Here is a 22810-nt window from a genome sequence, read left to right on the forward strand (position 1 = left end):
ACAACACACAATGCAAATTCACAAATGTAACCTTAAGTTTATAACATAAAAAGGCGCTTGTAGATAATATTGATCCCTTGGTAAAACAACTTGTTAGAATCATGTTTGTAGACTGGCGGTTCTCCGTGCGTGTGAAGAAATTTTATGATCTCCAGGCCTCCCTGAGATACCGGGTCGCTGGTTCAGACTGGGAAATCGAATCTGGTGGGTCACGAGTTTAACGACTTCTAGGTCACCGGTTCCATCACTGGTATGAATAACAGATTTTTAAAAAAAATCTCCCACTCTCATCGCTTGAAATTATCCATTTGAGCATAAATTTAATGTAACAGATCTCTTTGTTGTATCTACAAGTAGTAGTAACCAATTACAATCAAGCATACTGGTTGTTTGTTTATTTAATTTGCAAAAACTTTCGAAAATTCACATATTGTATGTTGTTAGTCGCATGCAGTGTGCAGTAGCATGTTGAACAACCGGTGTAATAGTGTACAACATGTGAAAAGAAGAAAGTGAAAGGGGAGCAGCGCGCCGTGTGCAATATTCCTCGTAACTTTTATTTACAGTCTGTGTAATATGACAGTTCACGGAAGAGGAACGAACAAGTTAAGATATGTTACGTCACCTACCTACAGCAGCAAGCATAAAGAAAGAAAAATTCTTTTTGGGATCTTGTCATGAGCTCAAAACAAGATTTTTATACCCCATTCGAACTGCAACAGTCTGCAGAGTAACTTTACTTACTTCTGTAGTTTCTAACATATCAGCTGCTGTTACTTATGTGCTGTACTTAGCGACGACCTTGAAATAACACCACAGTAATTCTACGCTCACACGACCTGAATTTTCTTTGTATTGTGTCATATCGTTTTCTTTTTTCTTTTTTTCTTTCCCAACTCTTTCTTTCCTCAGAAAGATCGCTGCTGAGCGATAGATACCTGGTTGCGAGGCTACGAAAACAAGAAAGAGGCGGTGCCTTTCTTGTTTCTTCAGCTGAAGTTTTTCGTAGCATTTTTGAGCATTTGGAACGTTGTTTACTGTTTAGTGTTTATGTTTAGTTAATGTGTTTGTGACTTCAAAAATATGCCTTTGAAAAATATTTACAAACAATTACTATTGGAACGTAAAGTTTGGATGAGCTAGACATTGATATAACAAGAACCGCACCAGCCGACATGCTTGGAAGGCGGAGAAAGTGAAGGTGTATATGTGGTAAGATTACTTTCCGTTTCATTTTTGTAATTTTTTGTTCCTAAAAGCCATAAGTTAAACAGTAAATTTGTGGGAAACCAAAATATTTTAAGTAGAAATGATGAGAGTAAAAAACTGATGATATCCGTAGCTTTTCAGAATTCTTTGGATCATAACAATACAAAATCAAATTAAATAAGCAGAAACATACTAAATATTACTAAGTATACGGTACATTACAAATTTATTTGTTTAAAAACGGGTTGATAAAACCCTGATTTATACATGAGTATACAGCTATTTGTAAGAACTATTGTTTTAAATTAAACACATAAATCTAGTTAAGTTGCTGAAGGGTTCTAGGTACTCCTACCTCTATTTTGTTGAATTATAAAAAATAACTTTAAAAGCATTGAAAAATATTTAAAATTTAGGAAGTGAACCAGTAATATGTACAAAATGCTGTTAAATAATAGTTGCGTTCAAGATCTTTCATACAATGCAGAAATTTTCAGTGTCTGACAAGTAGCCCATATGACAAACTACGCACTCACATTTGTGGTCCATATCAGGGGTAAAAGCGGACCTGAAAAGGTAGGGGGCGGATGACATCTTTGCCCATTATATATTTTTAGGAAGTAGAGGGACGCCATACATATCTTTTGTAAGTGGGTGAATGGCGTCCTTCCGTGTTCCCCTCACTTTTTTTTAACCCCTGGTCCATATGAAAATGAGCAATTATTAGTTCATCTAATAGCCTTTTGCAGGTACTGTTTGGCTCACTTTATTCATTTTTTATATATATATTGTGTTCATTAAAAGTTCAATAAAGGTAATAGAAGAGCACAGAGTAAGGAATAAGAAAGAATAATTTAGAGTGGGCTTTCTCAACCCAGGAATCGGGACCTCTAGAGAGGTCACGAAATGGAGCGAAAAAGATTAATGTAATCAGGATCTAGTAGAGAAAGAAAAAAAATAAGAGTATTTTGATAAACATATTTTTTTATTTCCATACTTATTGTAAAATACATCATAGAATACTAAAGAACATTTTAAATAAAGAATAGTTTACAAAACAATTAGCATAAAAGAGAATAGCGATAAGTAATAATATTTAAAATGTTTATTGCAAACCCAATTCTTTATAGGGATTGCTAGCGAGAGGATGATAGAAGGGGATCGTAATATCAAATAAATAGCGAAACCCTGAGTTAGAGGCAGAGAGACCTTACCTTTGTACGTAAGCTCCTCTAGCACCAATCTATTAGCACTGCCATTTTAATGTCATTTGAATGAATTTTCGCAAGGTAATCCATCTTGTCACTTCTTCAACACACTACCATTTACCAGCCGTTTCATTTAGCATAGAAGGAGATAATAACCAATGATGAGTGTTAATTTAAATGTGACATTTATAACAATGTAGTAAATAAATTAAAGTTGTTAGAATTTTGGCTTTGCTGTGCAGCAGGGTGTGAAAATATAACAATCGAAGTGATAGAGAGACTGAATTGTTAAGAAAGAAAAAGCCCTAGAAAGTTTTAACATAAAGAGTATTTGACCAGTTATAATATATATAATGATAATTATAATTATTACACTATGCAAGAACAGGGATAGCGCAAACCACTAGTTCACACGCTAATTACATATTAAATACATGTTGATTGCATATGGATTACTGTAATTAATTTACAAAGTTTTGACAATAATTTTTCACTTTATTTAATCTCTCAGTATGTTATTATTGGCGAGAATTTTCTTCCAAGAATATTGAGTGGAACCAATGTCGCCCATAGATTATGAGTATCTAGTTTTAACAGCTTCGCTTTTATAAAAACAGGCAAATAATAATGCAAAACAGGCTAAAATCCTGTATTATCAATAGCCTAAACTTTATTCTTTCCCACCAAAGGGTGTTTGAAAGTGACAAAACCCATATTTTTATAATCTAATTTCATTTAATTTATCTAACCTTTAGAAAAGTTACATGTTTACTTTGTCGCTGACGAGACTTTCAAATTTGAAAAAAAAAAAAAAAATGAATGAAAAACTTTAAAAAAGGATTGGGGCCCCCGACATTTGTCGCGGTTATCCACCCTTATAAGTGTACCTGTTGAGGGAATTTCCTTCCCTTTCTCTCAGGATTTCGTTCCCTGCTGTTCAGAAGCACGCCTGAAGAAGGGTAATTTAATTTTCAGTGATCCCAGAACATTAACATGAACACATAGAAGCTCTTCTTGTAAATAATAGGGATGGTCAGAACCGGTTCCTGGTGGAATCGGTTTTTGGCTCTGAACGGATCCGGTCCTAGAAGATCCGGTTCCGGAACCGGTTTTTCGGATCCAGATCTGGAACTGGTTCCCAAGATCCGGTTTGTCGCAAAACCGATTCCACCGGAACCGGAACTTTGTGGCCATCCCTACGCTAAGCCCAAGCTGCTGGCAGGCTGTGAACAATGTGCTAGATGAAATGGTGGAAGCGACAGGCAGGCACCCAGACGGCGGCCGCTTGTCTCATTTGGCTAAACAAACGGGATAACTGGCAATCTCATTGGCTAAACAGGCAAACTGGCAAACCCACTTGGTTAAACACCCATTGGTAGCTCAAAATTTTTTTCTGGGGGTCACAAGCGAGTCTGGGTGGGGAGGGCACAAGCGCGTGGTCCTCTTTGCAGTGAACCCAGAGCATTAACATGAACACATAGAAGCTCTTCTTGTAAATAATAGGGATGGCCAGAACCGGTTCCTGGTGGAACCGGTTTTCGGCTCTGAACGGAACCTGGTTTTCGGATCCAGGTCTGGAACCGGTTCCTAAGATCTGGTTCTGGAACCTGGTTTTTGGATGCAGGTATGTAACAGGTTCCTAAGAACCGGTTCTGGAATATATATATATATATATATATATATATATATATATATATATATATATATATATATATATATATATGCGTGTCGTGTAAAAAAATACACACTAATCTAGTATTTCGATTGTAATATGGAACTCAAAACTACGAGTTGTTAAAATTACTGAGAAATGTGTGGCAATTGGAATGCTAGATTATCCCGCAAAGTTTCATGGTATTCTCTAAATAGAGAAAATGATTAGTTTTATTTTCACAATATGCTCTAGTGCAATTATAAAAGAAATTTCGAATTTGAATTTTCGTCCATAATAGTGTGAATGTTCGATCACTAAAATGAATAGAACAATCGTTTTGATTGTTGGAATTTGTTTCTACTTTCTGCTGATAGAAAATTATTATATTGATTATTCGTAATGCAACTTTTTTCGATATTATTTTAATTCACACTAAAATCATGAAAAAAATTAAATACCAGAAAAGAGTACTATGAAACAGTATAAGAAAATTTGTCATTGTAAAAAATCATATTTGTATAATTGTTTACCTTCAAAATATATCAAAGGAGAATTCTTAAAATTTTCGTCCAACATCCGCACGGTAGTCCGAATAGCGAAAAAGGCGGACAAAATAGGAAGGAGTCTTGAAATGTTATGAAACTATATATATGATGGTTTTCAAGGTTGGTGATTACGAATTTGATATTAAAAATGAAATATTCAAAATGGCGGATCAAAAAGTGACAATTTGATATTATGTATCGGAAATTGGATACAGAGGGGTTTGCACGGTCACAGATTACGAATTTGATAATAAAATTGTAAACTTCAGAATGGCAGATCCAATATGGCGGGAAAATGTATAAAATGGAAGTTACGGAGCTGGAATCGTTATGAGGCACCGAATTACAATTAGAACTATAAATTGCAGCATTATTTAACATTCAAAGTTGAAACAAATGTATGAAAAAATATTGAGAATAAAACTGATAGGATATCATTCAGTAGAATATACAATGGGTGGTATGATATGTGGGTTGGTCATCGGTTTATGTTTTATCCTTTGAGAATCTTGTTTTATTGTTAAATGTCTATCATAAAATTTCATAATGATTAATTTTCGTTATTTATTAGTCTCCTTTAGCCCAAACGACATAATCGTAAAACTATACAATTTCATTTCACTTTCTACTGAAATATAGTTAATAGAAAAAAATAGCGACTTTTTTTACAGTTTTTTTTCTAAATATCGCCATGAATCATTAGATTTCTGACATTCCTTGTCTTCTGCTAGCATCTTATAATTTATCTTATAATTTATCTTCAGCATGTATCAATGGATGTGAACTACACCATCGCTAATGATAGTATCGCTCTCTCTGATAATACTAATATTCAGGTATTCTCAATACATTCATGATGTATTTTTTCTTTAAAATACATCATTCGACAGTAGCTTTATAACTGCTGTAAGGTTTTTGAATAGTTTGAAACTCCAATCAAAGAAGAAAATTTATTTTAACTTTAATTAATTAAGAAGAAGATTCCCAGTACGTAAACTTATGGGATTGACTACATATGAGATTTTGGAAAATGTTCAGAGAAATAATCTCTCAACATAAGATTTGTCAAGGCTTTTTTTTTTTTTTTTAACTTTTTCTCAACTGAGGTCGGCTTTTCGGATCGCAGTCCTTCACTTCATTCTATCTTCTATCATATCCACTGTGACGTTACTCTGGATCAGGGTTGGCAAAAACCATAGTTTTTATTGAAAAAAAAAACAAAAAAAACAGGTTTTTTGTTTAAACCTGTTTTTTTTTTGTTTAAACCAGGTTTTTTCGGTTTAAATAATTTGCTCTATGTATTTATATTACATATGGACAAAAATAAGTTTGTTTCGCCTTGCTGTTATTATGCAACGACAGGGTTATACTGCAAGGGGTCTTATAAGCTTAAAGCGGGATCCAAACAGCTTCCCGGCTTACATCCGAGAGAAATTGTCCATTTGGACTCTAAAGCTAACTAATTGGCCACAAATGGAATGAGTCTGCCGACTCACTCACGAAGGACTCCTGATAAAAATACGTTGCACTGATCTTTACATACTTGTGAACATAATTGTCAAGTCATTTCAGAACAAAAAGATAAATAATTGCACAAGTGAAACCATTATACAGAATTACATATAAATCGGGAAACTCCCGCGTTAGCCATTGGGAATATCCTGTTATTACTTTAAATGCAAAGCAAATCCTGTTATTGCTTTGCATGTAAAATCTAACGTCAACGTATCATAATCAGTACGCTAAAACTGAGGTATTGAATTCCAAATTTAGTATGTAGGTATCATTCAATAAAATTAAAACGAAGTCCAATCCAAGCTAATGTTGGAAGCTACGTAGGCAGTCGGTAAATTTTGCCAGTGTCTATCAATACATTTAGGCAACCTTTGCTTCTTTATAAACCAACAAGCATTCAGGCAAGCAAAAACATAGAATTTGATTTCGTTTCGTATGGTTAGGCTTAACATCTTTATGTAATACCGAGGTTATAAAGAAGACTTTCGCTTTAAAGTGACATCCAAACCGCTACTTGGTTTACACATGAAAGAAGGGTTATTGTTCGACCGAGAATTGAACATGGGACACCTTGATTAAAAGGTGAAAAGGAGATAAAACTAATGCAGATAGTTTGATATATGAAAACGTCACCATGAAGTCCACACGATTTAAAGCATTTTTCGTTTTTTTTTTTCTTTTTGGTTTAAACTAGTTTTTTGTTTGTTTGTTTTTTTAAAAAAAAAACAGCTTGTTTAAAACAAGGTTTAAACCAGCCAACCCTGCTCTGGATCATATCGTTCTTCACGCAACCTCCCCACTTCTTCTTTGGCCAGCCTCGCACTCGTTTCCCATTCAGTTCTATATAGAATCCACTCGGTGAGCTACGTATTCTGAAGGTCTTCTTGTTACATGTCCAAGCCATCTCAATCTTCTTCCTTGCAATTTTTCTATTACTGGTTTCACCTTTACTCTACTGTTCCCCAGATCATTTCATTCTTAATTTTGTCCTTCCGCGTTACTCTATATCTACATCTCCAACATCTCGCTCATATGGCAGGTTTCGCTTCTGTTTTCTAAACTTTTCATTTAAGACGTATTTGTATTGTAAGGCCACACAATACTCCTCCCGCTTCTCTCCATTTTGTCCAATCGCTACTAATTCTGCTACTTACATATTTTGTTCCTGCATTTTCCTGCAGTGTTGATCCCAAGTACTTGAATTTCCTCGTTATTACCACCTCTTCTTAGTCCAGTCGTATTCTTGTATTCTCGATTACATTTTTTCTGAAAAGAACAATGCAAGTATTCTGCCTTGGTTTTGCTAATTCTAAGCCTTTTGATATCAAATGCTCCTCTCCAGGTATCTAATTTCAATTGCAATCTTTCCTTGGTCTCACTCACCAGCACACAACTGCAAAACGATATGGGCTAAAACTAGATCTTGATGAAGTTCCACTTTAACTGTGAATTCTTCTGTTATTTTACATGCGCTCCTGTCCTACATCCATCATACATATCTTGAATTATATAGCGTGTGTGTTTCTTCAATACCCACCAAATAAGATCCCGTGATACTCTATCATACGCTTTCTCTAGATCAATTAAAACCATATGGAGGTCCACCTGGTATTCTCTATACGTTTCCATTAGCATCCTAAGTGCAAATATTGTATGAGTTATCGACTGTCCTGGCATGAAACGGTTAGTAGAATATTATTTCGATCTCTTTCTACAATTCTGCTTCCATCACTTTCTCTGTCAGAGCTTCATTGAATGGCTCATAAGTTTTATTCCCCTGTAGTTGCAACATTCCTGTACATTTCCTTTGTTTTTAAACATCTACAAAATGTAGCTCCTTCATTCTTTTACCACAGTTCTTGTTTCCAATATCCTATTTAAAACTCTAGTAAACCACTGCTCTCCTTCTTTACCTAAATTTTCAATCCTTCAATAGCAATATTATCCGATCCTGGGGCTTTCCCACTTTTCATTTTTCATGCCATTTTCTAACTCTATCCGAACGAGTTCCTGGTTAGTAGGTAGATTTTTGCAAATTTCCATCGAGTTTTCTTCATTGAGAAGTTTCTGTATATACTCCTTCCATCGCTTTTTATCTTCTCACTAATTACAATGCCATTATTTCCATCCTTGATGCAGGGCACATGCAAAACATGTTCTTTCCCCTCTCTCTTACCTTCGAAAGCTTATGTATCATCTTTTCTCCCTCTTTTGTTTCCAGGATGTTGTACAACTCATCATAAGCCTAGACTTTTGCTACACTAACTGCTCTTTTGGTGTTCGTCTTCGCTTCCTTGTAATCCTTCAGGTTTTGTTTATTGCCAGAGTTTTGTCAGTTTTTGTATCGTTCTTTTTTTCTTCACAGCTGCTTGAACTTTTTTATTCCACCACTAAGTTTTCTTATTAATGAAGTCTCTTCCCTTCGTTTCTCCCACAACTTTTCTTGCCGTTTCCCTGAGTGCTACTCATAGTCTGGTCCACTCCTCTTCTCACCTTAAGGCTCGCTCACTTCTCCCCCCTATGGCGATCGGTCTGTTCATTTCGCTTCGTATGCCTGTTAGTTTCTCCTTGTTGCCAGCCATTCACATCTTCTTCCAATTTTCAACTTTAATATAAGTCTGATCCTTATTTTTCGACTTTCAAGTTGTTGGTTTTCCAGTCTTACACCCTAAAATGGTTCCATATCAGACCAAGGTAACCCATAAGAAAAATTAGCTCAATTGAATAATATTAAATGGTGCCGCAAGCGACCTCAAGCCTTTAATGCATTTACAGTATACAACATGAGGTACCGGTATTTTGTAAGTTTGGAACTGCTAGAGGAAGTGACACCATTTTTTTAATGGACGTAGATCCATATCTATTACCGGAATTTTTATTAGGAAAGAGTCATACGATCCTTTTCACTACAAACATACACATCTGACGTTATTTCCACTTTATGCTTAGTCATTTAATAGTTATTATCTTCATGATAACTGTTTATTAACTTACAATTGAGGGGGTTAGCGCAACAGTGGTATAACCCACATTTTTAAAAATGGAGAAAACTCAAGTTAAACTTAAACACGTTTTTTTTTTTTTTTTTTTTTTTTTTGTACAATATAACAAAAGCAAGCACAAGTGGTTGAACGTGTCATACATTGTACATACATATATTGTACTAAAAACCACATGTGTTTAAGTTTCACTTGATTTTTCTCCATTTTTAAAAATGTGGGTTAGACCACTGTTGCGCTAACTCCCTCAATTGTCCTTCCAAACTTACAAGGTACCTTTGAATTATACATTCAAACCTTGAGGTCTATTCAATATTGTTCCATTGAGTTAATTTTTTCATGAATTATTTTGGTCGATGTGGAACCGTTTTAGGGGGGGGGGTGAGAATCAAAATAATTCGGAAATCAAAAAATAAGGACACACATATTTAAATAAAGAAAGAGAGGAATAGTTGGAGGTGTTTGATGTTTAAATCCTTCACAACTTCTTGAGTTCCCTCATGGCTTTAGGTTAGCGTTGGTGCGGGAAAATCGACTTCGATTCTCAGTGGGAAATCATTTGGTTCTGGTCCCACATTAAGCTTTAATCCGCGTTTCATAAAAACTTGGTGCTGAAAAGAAACGCAAACTACGAACCAATCAATCGCCAACTTCTCCCTTATAGAATAGCTTTTAATGTTGCTTATGTCTATACATTTTTCCTTGAAATGCTTAAACAACTTTTCAACAAACTATATAAGATTAGATCTTAAGTTTGTTATGCTCTGTTTGGTTAATTTTAATAAACTTACCACATGTAATAAATAAAATAAATAAAATTATTAGTAGTAGTAAAAATAATAACAATATTAGTAGTGGAGCTATGAAAATGAAGTGAAATATTTAAGTTTTACGTCTCAGTGTTATACCGGCTAGGCTAAAGGAGACGGTGATAATGAGAAATGAATGCAAGGGTGGAATGAAGAAAGTGGGAGGAAACGGGAGAACCCCGAGGAAATCCACTACAAGGTTCACTTGGCGCGAGCAGAGTTCGAACCCTTGGCCCCATGCACCAAAGGTGAACGCTCTACCACTGAGCCACCGCGGTTTTCTAGTAGTAGGTATTACGTTTACAACCTCATAAAATCAACCAAAAGTACTAGGAATAACCAGCGCCATCGTAAATTAAAATATGTTTGCATACACAGCTGTAACACATACGTATAATAATTTGACAGTATTTCTGATAAAAAGTATATTGCTTCAGGTGCCAGGAAAACATAATGTTTCTATCTATCCTGGTAATAGTTACATCTTGTTAATAGGAATAATTATTTTTATAAATATCTATTGTGTTTACCTTACAAGGAATTCCTGTTGAGAGTAACAAAGGAAATCGTTATATAACTATTTAATGCTAACTTTCACTTAAGAGAAGAACAAATATAACACAGTTCGTGTGCCATTTTTTTCTTTGATAACTGGTTTTGATCTCTTACACTTCTTGATCATTAAAAAAAAAGCATTAAAAAGGAAAGAAAGAAAAAAAGGCACCAAGATTTATTTCATCCGCTTTGAATCTGATAGAAATACCAATTATTTCTATAACATAATTGCGTTATTTATTAAATTCATGGATTTTGTTTATCAAATAGTCATTGTTTGTTTGCTGTTGCAGTATACGTAAAGTCAGTTTTCAGACAAAGAAAACTTTTTTTTTTTTTTTTACTTTTCTAAAAATAAAGTTAACGCTATTTTTAACTAATAAAGTGATCTTAAATGGTTTAATTTAACTTCCTATGAATATGACCTTTAGGCTAAAGGAGACGGATTGTTAATAAAAGTGAATGATTTTAAAATAATTTGAGATATGTGAAGGTGAGAGGGAACGGAAGAAGTTGAGAAACCTATGGACATTATATTGTTCACCACAAGCTCAAATGACTTGGAAGATAACTAGAACACTTCACACCAGAAGTGAGCGTACTGCATACTAACATTGAATCACTGTGCCCCCATCTCTCCTCCCAACTCAAGAAAGAGTCCAGAACAAATGTTGGACTGATGTTAGCCTTGTCCTAATGTGAAAAGTTCAAATTATTTTTTAAATTAAGTTTCCCTCACACGATTATGTTTTATAGGGTAAGAAAACAGATAATATAATGAAGTCAATGATGACGGAAGAATTTATAGAATGTAAAAGGAAATGACAAATTCCCGGGAGAACCCTGTACAAGATGTTACCGATTTCAAACTCATATGTAAATTTGAAAAAGGAATATATCCCATAGGAGCTGAACTTCCTACCACTGAGCCACCGATCCCTCCAAAAGTGGATATTTTATTAACAATATTTTGTTGTATTACCTGGCTTTAAATTCTAATCAACAATAAGCGAACAATGTCTTGTGAAGTTCCTTGTAACTCGTTTATAGACGACACGCTTTCTCATCTCGCATTGTAAATTTTCTAGAACTTGTCTCGATTTTCCAAAAACTTTTCTTGTTTCGTCTTGTAAATTTATGCACAAAAAGTATGCCCACATTTTTTTCTTAATTTCTACTAGAAGTTGTCAGAATCCTCCCCGTCAAGAGAGGTCCGCGAAGTAGTGCAGCAACAACATTAAATCGTATTTATTATTGAAATATATTAATTTTTGAAAATTTCAATAATTACATAAGAATTGTAAAATAACAATGATTATTAAAAAACTGTTATAATGAAAATTTAAAATGAAACAGTAAATATCTATTCTTCGGTACTTTGTTCCCATAATGTTCGGCAGGTAATACTAAATCTTCTGCTTTCAAAGGCTCCAACCTGTCATGTTATGTCACTGTCTTGACGTACGGTACAGCATTCATGCCGTAATTTTTCAAATAAACTTATGGACTGTGAGCTCTCTCTCCATACTCCTTGCTCGGTTGCTACATAAATTGATGCACCATTGATGTCTGTTTTTACTCCTAACCTCCCTTCTCCGCAATTACAGAAGAAAAACTTCTTCTAGCTCTTTGCTAGTGGGTAACGTTCCCATTATAGCCGACAATTGAAATATATTGTGTAATGACTTGTATATCTTTTAACGTCTATAACTGCTCTTCCTTCTGTTCGTAAAATCACTACTTTATCAATTTATTGTTTACAAGGCTCGTGAAATTTCTCGTATCGCTTCGAGCTTAAACAGGAACCAGACATAAGATGAGACAAGAAATGTCTCACCTCGTGGGCAACACTACTGATAGAAAAGTGATCTTGTGTAGGATCTAATCAGAAGAAACCGGCTCCGCTGTTTGAAATTAATTTTGCAAAATAGTTATCACCTAGTTTGAACTGGATTTTTATCATGTCACTTTAATTAAAATGTATATCCTAAAGGGGGTATATAGAGGTTTCAAAACTTAAGGCAAAATTGAGTATCTCAAGAGCCCTCAACGTAGGAGAATGAAATTCGGTATATAATAAGCTCATCTAATCTAATATATAAAATTGAAAGTGACTATGTTTGTGATTTAATAACTCCTGAACCACCGAACCGATCTTAATCAAATTCTCAACATAGATGAAGTTCGGGTCTGGGATGTTTTTTACCTTTCCACTTTGACGGTGCAACTTAGGGAAGGGGGTGGGGATATATATATATATATATATATATATATATATATATATATATATATATATATATATATATATAAATGAAGGAGACTGACCTGACCGATGTCGATCAAATTTCCTACATAGATGAGGTTCGGACCTGGGATAGCTTTTATTATTACACTTTGACGGTGCAACTTAGGGGAGGGGGTTGTATATATATATATGATCGAAAATGACCGATATTAGTATCGATTACATAGTTTTCGGGGTCGCCGAGATGAACAGTGACACTTCCGATGCCGTTTAAATCCAAATTCAGTCCTCATTTCCTTTATGTTCAAAATGAAATGTATTCTTCCAGTGCGAAGAACGGTCAATCAGCTAGTTAAAAATGAACAAACATTATTTTCTCATTTCTACGAGTACACAATTACGTTGATCGTTTAGACATGAATTAGCAATTAGGTATGAACGGCACAGCAAGTAATCCTCCGAACTTCTGCTGATAATACAGGACCTATTCATATGCATACATAACATTAATGTGAAAGTCTATATAAACAGAAAAATGTGTACATTTGACCAGTGAAGTAATGGCAGTATTTTTGTAAGTATACGCTTGATCTCCGTATATGGTCATTCTTTCATATATTTTAAGTGAATATCGATGGACTATAAAAATAGTAGGTAGGTGTACGCCATATACCTCTATATACGATTCATTTCATCTCATCATTTGATTATTACCAACATTAGGCCTCCAGCTTCATTCACTTCCCATTTCATATGTCACTACTGATGATAGTCTGAATACTTACTCTGCCAAGTACCATCTGCCCCAAAAATACCATTCTTGTAAAATGGTATTTGTAATGAGTTACAGGAAAATATATAATTTGTGGGATTGCTTTAGATCGTAATGCTAAAATGTGATATATTGAAACGGTAATAGGGGAGGCGGTGGCTCAGTGGTAGAGCGTTCACCTCTGGTGCACGGGGTTTAAACCCTGCTCCCGCCAAGTGAACTTTGTGGTAGACAAACACCGTATGCGTAGGTTTCCTCGGGGTTCTCCCGTTTCCTCCCACTTTCTTCATTCCACCATTTCATTCATTTCTCATCATCACCGTCTCCTTTAGCCTAGCCGGCATAACCCTGGGACGTAAAACTCAAAAATTTCATTTCAGAAAATATGAAGTGGTAATCAGGGATGTAATGGGTATAGCCAACGCCACCTGGATACAGGTGGCGTTGGTATAGCTGCTCGCCGCGGATGACGATTGTCTCTCTGCAGTTTCGAAGGGTGTTCAGTTTTTGGAAATACATGTCAGAATATACTAATTTCTTTTCACATGCTATAATACTTAATATACTTAGACCTATATTAAATGCTTCAGTACTAGACCCTATAGTTTATTTACTGTATTTAATAAGGATATGTCTGTAAATAGTTGTTGTTTTATATAATGAATGATGTGCAATTGTGCTTGTGTATCGGTCTTTTGTCCCACTCTTGGAATCGTTTTTTCATTCCCCCAGAACGGTATTCCCTCCTTGGAGAAACCCTGCGGGCATCTCTGTAATGGAGCGTAAACATACCTATATATATATATGGTCCAGCGTACGATATTCACCTGAAATTTATGAAAAAAAAAAAAAACCAAGCGTATATGGGAGTAGTTAAACACTATATTTTTGAAAAAAGTTCGAGCGTATACCTACCGAAAATTCCATCATTACCTTACTAATGATAGTGCAGAGTTAAGTTCGTTTTTAGATTATTATTTTTATTGATTTATTAACTGGAGTTTAACGTAGAACCTAGCGCTTAAAATGGGTTTTGTGTTCTAGTTTGATTTATTTAGGGCTGAATTTAACTATTGCGTCAAATGCGCTAAAGCTAAGCATTTTTGCATAAGGGACTCGTGATAGAAGGAGAGAAATAGCGAAAGTGAGCATTTCGTTTGGTGTTTATTTTTTCTTTCTTCTAAAGCATTTTTTTTTTTTCATCAATGTTGACCTAGCTACAAGGTTATTACGAAACGCAGTGTTATACAACTTAGAAACCTTCATTCCATAAACTTCAAATAAACTTAAAATTCTCTTCACGTATCTCACGTGTACAAAACACAAGACAGATGTCTTGCATTCTAATCCTCACACGCAAAGTACATTTTATATCCTCGACTCCAGAGTACGCGTAGCGATACTTTTTGTGCAATCTCTCTCTCTCTCTCTGCCTGTCTCCTTTATATATATATATATATATATATATATATATATATATATATATATATATATATATATATATATATATATATATATATATTGAAAAATTAAGAACCAACATTTGGAAAAACTATGGAATACGTATTTTTTAAAAATCGACCCGTACCAGAGGCTTTACTTTGCAGAATGAGCTTTGTAACAAAAAGGTTAAGAGAAATATTATCAACGTTAAAAGTCATCTCGTTACAGGTATATTATGATAACCAGTTGCATTTTTCCTCCTATGCATGGAGTTAAAAAGGAACAAATCAAGCATTTTTTATTTTTATTAGTGGGTCGGATGAAACATATTCGTAGGCCGTCATTTGGCTATCACTGACCTAGACCATCCAAAAAAGAAAATACTTAAAATAATAAATATTATTATGTAAAATTTATCCTGATCGAAGAGATAACGCGAGTGTCTGTAGATCTTGCCACTTCCAATTCCCCAAAACTTAATAATTTAATATAGTTAATATCAATAATTTAATACATGTGCTCTGATAATTGGTTTTCAATACGCAGTTTGAACGTTATGTCCCTGGTCTCGATAACTGTAATATTCGCTGTCATACCAAGTTCTGCTAAAATGTTGATACATGAGTAATAACTCAGTACTTTCCTAATTACTTAGAACCCTCCCCGCTAGTATAGTAGGGATGCACAGTGTCTCAGTGATAGTACGCTAACCTCTGGTGCGTGCAGTCCCTGGTTCGATCCTCGACCAGGTACAGCACGCACCAGAGGTAACATCGTGGGTGCCACTAGAATCTATCCCAGCAGAATAAATACTATCAATTCCATCAAATTGAGAACAAAAAATATACTTTTTAGCACCATAAAAGCTTGTTTTTCTTGATTTTCTCGAAATCTACGCATGAGAGTTTATTCTCAAGTATGTCATTTTGTTCAGCTCGATATGGTCTATCGACTGATGTATTTCTCTCATACATCATTCAATATTTTATTTCAATGAAAATCCGAGTTGAAAAGTTAATAATAATTTTCGGCTTTATTTCATTAAACATAATATGAACTGTATTGTCATCTTCCTAGCGTCACAGTGAAAAGGGCTTGGGATAAAATGAAGTATATGTTTCATCTGCATAAATAGGTGCCCTAGTTCTCGTACAGCATCAATTTTAGATTTATACAAAAAAAAAAAATCGTTTTTCTCGAAAACTAGGCATGAGCTTGTATGCTGACATCTATCATTTTATTCGATATCTATCGATTGGTATATCTTTCATCTTTAAACATTCTTTTTTTGTTGTTTTGTTTTCTTTAGATGCTAATAATATTGTAGAAATTATCTCCAACATTCTTCTGACTCATCATTAGCAAGTGGTTCAGCAAATTTTCGAAGACTATACTACGTATACTACCATAATAGTTATTTCCCAGGGAAAACAGCATCATATCAACTAACGTGTTCTTTGGGGTGTTCATTCAAGACAATATGGTGGACTCATATTTCTAAATTTAGTAAATTGGGGAACGTAGTTTTAGCAAAAGTACATAGATGACACTAAGGTATTAATTTCTTCATTTCTATTTTTTTTTTCAGAATCATATTAATTCAAATTGTACACACGACAAATAAAGGTATATAACAATAATATGTTTCTCATGAAATAACATTTTCTTTCATGTGAAACTTCATTACTATATTGGTGGTTTTATCTCAAGTGCCATACTAATCCGGACAAAATCACTTCAATAAAAATAAAAATCAATATACATATGTAGTTTGTATATATCAGTTGTATGTTAATATTCCGTATGTTCAGTGTCATGTTTTCCGTTGCACTTGCATCCCTCCAACTCCATCATCATACAAATACGTAGATATTAATGTTACTTTCTCGTCTGGCATCTAAATAATATACATCTGAGTATGTAACTATATAATTACCGTTCATTACCTCTTCAACCATTGCTTCTTAATTTTAACATCCTTCTTTCTATGACTATTGCATTTTTAATATGGATGTATTTATATTATGTCTTATACGTGTATCATATCTGTATATATTATTTTATTCCATACATTGAGGCTCAAAAAGTCTAGATGTTCTCTGCATAGATTTCGATAAATAAAAATAAAAGTTATATCAATTTTTCCATAGACCATTCTTCCTGCATCCATTATCAAGTTGAACGTCCCACGATTATGCACCAAGGCTAAGGAAGACGTGACAATGAGATGGATGATAATGATGGAACTACGAAAGTGGAAGGAAGCAAGATAAAAACGAGAAAACTTACACATACGGTAATTGAACACCACAAAACCCACTTGGCGGGAGCTGGAAGCGAATCACGGACCCCATGTCCTTGAAGTGAGAACTCTAGCATCACTGAGTCACCGTGATCCCAATCAATTTATATTTCACTAAATCACCCCCCCCCCCCCACACACACACACACATATATATATATATATATATATATATATATATATATATATACGAGGGCCATCCGGAAAGTGGTACCCGTTTGTGCAATAAAGACACAGTAGTACATATTAACAAATATACACATTTTTATTGGAAAGAGCATACTTTACACTACTTCTCCACATAATCACCAAGCAAATTGAGGCATTTGTCATACCGTGTGACGAGTTTTTGTATTCCATCGTCATAGTCCTCCGCCGCCACCGTATTGAGACACGTAGTCACGCCTCGTTTAAGTTCTTCATCGCTGTCGAATCTTTTTCCCGCCAAAAAACCTTTAAGTTTCGAAAAGAGATGAAAATCCGAAGGGGCCAAGTCCGGACTATACGGTGGATGGTCGAAGGTTTCCCACTTGAATTGCTGCAGAAGTTGTGTTTTCGCAGCTGCGTGGGGCCTGGCATTGTCATGAAGGTGAATGACGCCTGTACACAACAGACCTCGCCGTCGATTTTGTATTGCCCCCCGTAATTTCTTTAATGTTTGACAATACGCATTAGCATTAATTGTGTCTCCACGGGCCATAAAATCAATGAGCAGTATACCTCGTCGATCCCAGAATATGGTTGCCATGAGTTTCCTGGTGTACGGAACTGTCTTGAATTTTTTTTGGTTTGGTTGGTGAATGAACGTGATGCCACTCCATGGACTGTCGTTGACTCTCAGGTGATGCATAACAAATCCATGTTTCGTCCCCTATAATATGCGATTTAGGAAAGAGTCTCCTTAATCGGAATAACGTCCCAGAAACGTCAGTGCTGCAGCCATACGCTTGGTTTTGTGCTCATCTGTGAGCATGCGAGGGACCCACCTTGCACAGATTTTTGAATAATGCAGATGGTCTTTGACAATTTCATGAACAATTGTTCGAGACACATTAGGAAAATGTTCACAGAGTTCATCAATTGTGACGCGCCGATCGTTCCTCACGCATTCGTCTACTGACCTCAGCAGTTCGTCTGTAATGACAGATGGTCTCCCTGAACGCTCCTCGTAGTGTGTACTCCCCCTCCCCAGGTTGAAGTTGCGACACCAGCGCCGAACAGACTACTTGTCCATCACATTGTCTCCATACACCTCCTTTAATTGGCGATGAATTTCACAAGGTCGAACGTTTCGTGCATTAAGAAATTTAATCACGGCCCTCACTTCACAACTGGCGAGGTTCTCAATTCGTTTAATCATTATAAACGAGCACAGACACAACACAGGCACTGCTAGTGTCAATCAACCTCGCACAGAGCAGGCAGACATGCCACTGACTCGGTCTCCAGCGGCTCCCCGAGTCGTCAGCGCTTCATGCGGCGCAAACGGGTACCACTTTCCGGATGGCCCTCGTATATATATATAACGCAAAGTTGAAAATAATTACAAAATTATATTTTTTTATTTTTTAAAATTATATTAAACAAATACGTTTTCTGGAGAGAGGAGCCTATTTGAGATATTTATTTCAAGGAAAAGTAATAAGCTAAGTTTTCATTTTTTATATGAAAAAAGGCGTTTCAAACAGATACTGAAGTTTTTGTAACAAGACTTTGCATAAATGCAATCACGTACAACGGTAACAGTTTAATTATGCATTTCCATTAGCATAAGGCACAATGAATTTTTAAAATGTGATAAATTCGAAGATTCTACTGCAGTGAATCCTCGCAGTGTGAGTTTTCTTGTTGGATAGGAAAAATACAATTTGAGGTGCTAGATAACGTGTATTGTCCAATAAAGCCTTGATACCAGGAATGTGCACGAGATTAGATTTGAAGCTGCTGCGTCGTGCCGAAAATGTGTCGTCAAAGTCTCGTTTCGAGAAATGTAGTTGTTTCTATTGGCAGAGTTCTGTCTTGTCTCCAGTCTAGTCACGAAAATTATGTCTCGTCTCGTTGTATGCGTAAACATTACTTGATTTTTTTAAATCGACAATTCGAATTGATAAATACATTTTTACATACAGATCATATTTCTTCCAAAACTTATCTTTTATTATTTCTCATAGCAATAAAGTTATGGAAAGCCATAAGACCATTGCGCACTAAGATATTAACAAATCGAAGTTCAAAATCAGCATCACAAGGAAGTTTGTCAGAACATCTTTATACAAATATAATAAATGAATAAGAAGCAATCTTTAGCTTCACAGGATCAGAAATACTGATCGAAAAAAGCGCAATAAAGCGTGTACGTCAACAAAATATTCTCATTTTGCAATCGAGAGATTCCGGCTTCAAAAACCGGAGTAAATCAAGCGATTGCGATTACATTCTTACAGTCGCCTAGTGTATCAGAGCAACCGTGGAAAACTGTAGTTGGAAAGTTGTCACGATTTTTGAAGTTGGAATCTCCTGATAGTAAAATAAGAACTGTACTTGTTGGAGTATACGCTTTATTGGGCTGTTTTGGTTAAGCACTGTGAAGCTAGAGATTGTTTTTGATTAATATATTCTCTAAATTTATAATAATACTAGCAAGTACCCCAACACGTTGTCATGGCCATGAAGAATGTTTTTCTCTCTTACCGTAAGTCCTATATATAGAGTGTATGCAACTGAAAGACAGAAGAATATTCTCTGAAACAAGAAGTCTCAATATGCCAAATTTCCTGACTATTATGTCCAACATTTATAAAGTTCTCCGTTTCTTGGACTTGGAGGCGAATAAGGTGCTCGTTTTCAGTGTTTGAGAAGTCTCGCCTTGAAGTGTCCGACATATTGAATTTACCTCTTTCCCTTATTATTTCTGAGTAGAATTTCCAAAATTCATGCAAACAGTTCGCATGGTGTATTCTATGCATCTAAAGCCCCATCATATGTCAAGTACAGCGATTACATTATAAATATTAATAATAAAATTTTCCTTCTCCTACTATCTTTAGAATAGAATTTCAGAATTCCGAAATAAATCACATGTTCGTATTTTATGTGACAAGAAGTTTTCTTATACAAAATGTCATGCCTTTCGTATTCAGACTGAAAAATGAACATTTAATCCGAGCTTTAATAAAATTCCCCATGTAAAGTATGTTTTCTGTACACTATGTTCCAACGTTTACTCTACTAGTAAGTCGTATATGACGACAGGGTTGTCAGCTTGAATTGAAGGCAAGTCCGGAAACTAGTAGCATTGTGTAATTGGGGACACACATTTGAAACTGAGTATTCTTCAAAAACAAAAAAATTTAAAACAAAACAAAACAAAACAAAAAAAAATCATTGTATTAATGTCATTCATGTCATATTCTTCGAAACCAATTTAACATTTCAAATCTTTAAATGAAAACAATGTTGGTGCAGCGCGATAATGCAGACGCAACAATGAAAAGAATTTAAACCTGCCTTTTGTTACGATTAAAATAAAATCCTTGGAAACAACTAAGTGCAACATATAAGACATAGATAATGAGAATACACCTCAATCTAGCTTTGGAACTTCTTGTATAAAATAAAAAGACAAATTCTGACCAAAGTATATACCATTTAATAAATAATATATACTTTGGTCAGAATTTGTCTTTTATTTTATAATTAATTATGGGTGATTTAAATTTTTTAAACGTAGTTTGGCCCGAGACACGTAGAATGTATTGATAACTAGGATACTCGGTGCAGCTTCAGAAGACCTGAGGTACCATATGTAAATATAACCTACAATCATCCGGTCATCTGATCGGTGAAACAACTAGTTTCAGAACAAACCAACTCACAGACACATCCTTTCTTTATATTTAATATAGCAGTATTAGATTAGATTTGTGTAGTTAAGGTCAATGTAATAATTTTTATTTTCTTCTGTATCATTTCAGGTTCCAGGGTCTTATGGAATCGCTTTGTATGCAACCATGATATTCTTCACGCTCAACTCACCCCTATGGTTAGTGTTCATCTACATAGGGTTGTTTGTGTTGGTAAGCCCTTTTGTGTTCATGACAGTTCTCGTGATTCTTCCTCAGCTGCCACTCCTAATGCTACGAAGAATTTCAGCTATACCCATCGAGTCAATATGACAAAGGATTGAAAGCCAATTAGAGCACTTGAACTTTAAAATGGATTGGCTTTCATTGAGGAAAATTCTTTTTATAAAGTGCCACTAAAATATTTATAAAACATAATGTGTGAAGACTCGTGCTCAGTGCATGATGTACTCTACCTTATGTGACTAAATGCATTTTTGTACAAATAATGTTATTTACCTCTCTGTGTCAAAATAAAAAATAAATTATTGTGATGAATTAATCATTTTACCGTTTAATATTTCATTGCATTTTATGTCTTTCAACCAAGCTTCAATGGTAGAATGTATTAAATTTTAATGAATGCTTCGTTCTTAATATAACAAATCAGTGCTGGATTCAATGATTCTCATAAAATGCCACATACTGTGTATTCTTAGTGTAAATTTCGAAACTTTAATAGATCATATTAACCACAACAACAGATAGTGTACAACAGCATGTAACTTCACTATACAAAATTCAAAACCTTTAAATTTCCTAGATAGAATCATGTTCTAGTAACTTCTAGCTCATTGAGATCCCAGAAGATTCCATCTTCTTGTGAACCGACTTCAAGAATAAAAGGCCTCTGCATTATCCTTTCTCGCTTTCACTTTTTAAATTGAATCGTTATGCTGTATTTATCATGAAAACGTTTATTTGCGGAATGAAATATAATTAGTACTTTTGAAAAAGTATCGAAGTAAACTCTAAGAGCATACTACTCTTGTGCATTTTTTCATGAGAAATTATTCATGCCATATTGTAGGGTTGGTAGAGAAATGTTTATTTATGAAATACCAGCAAAATTGAATGAATCGTTTCTAAGAAAATCATCCAGGAAAATCCCATCCCAAGAGTAAACTACCATTTTTTTTTTTAACGGAAAATGATTTATACCATATTTTAAGTTTCTCAATGGAGCATTTATATAAACGTAAAATATGAACAAAATTGCCTGAGTCATTTTTGAGAAAATCGTCCGGAAAATAATCACCTCCATTAATAAATTACCCATTATGATTTTTTTAACGAAAAATGATTTATACTATAATGTAGGTTTCTTATTAAAGCACTTGTTTATGAAATATGAACGAAATTGACTCACTCGTTTTTGAGAAAGTCATCCGGAAAAAACTCGCCCTAAGACTAAACTACTCCTTTTAGATCTTTTCAGTATAAATTAATTAGGACATGTTGTCAGGTTATTAAGTAATACTTATTTATGAAATATTTGCGATGAATATTTATTTATTTATGATGAATAAAATCGCCTGATAGTTTTTTGAGAAAATCTCTGAGAACAACTCACCCCCAAGAATAAACTACCTCTTATGGATTTTCCTAGAGGAACAAGTTTTAACATACCAATGGGTAACTAATGAAATATT

The 22810-nt window shown here is 34.7% G+C and overlaps 1 long non-coding RNA gene across 1 annotated transcript; it reads left to right on the forward strand.

The window, feature by feature from the left end:
• The first annotated feature begins 316 nt into the window (after positions 1-316).
• On the forward strand, positions 317-21625 carry LOC145679756 (uncharacterized). The gene is made up of 2 exons (XR_014130523.1): positions 317-1212; positions 21231-21625. It is a non-coding gene; the product is annotated as an uncharacterized LOC145679756 (long non-coding RNA).
• Positions 21626-22810: the final 1185 nt, after the last annotated feature.

The sequence above is a fragment of the Thermobia domestica genome, chromosome 2, assembly GCF_964235325.1.
Source record: "Thermobia domestica chromosome 2, izTheDome1.hap1.1, whole genome shotgun sequence".
Taxonomy (NCBI): Eukaryota; Metazoa; Arthropoda; class Insecta; order Zygentoma; family Lepismatidae; genus Thermobia; species Thermobia domestica.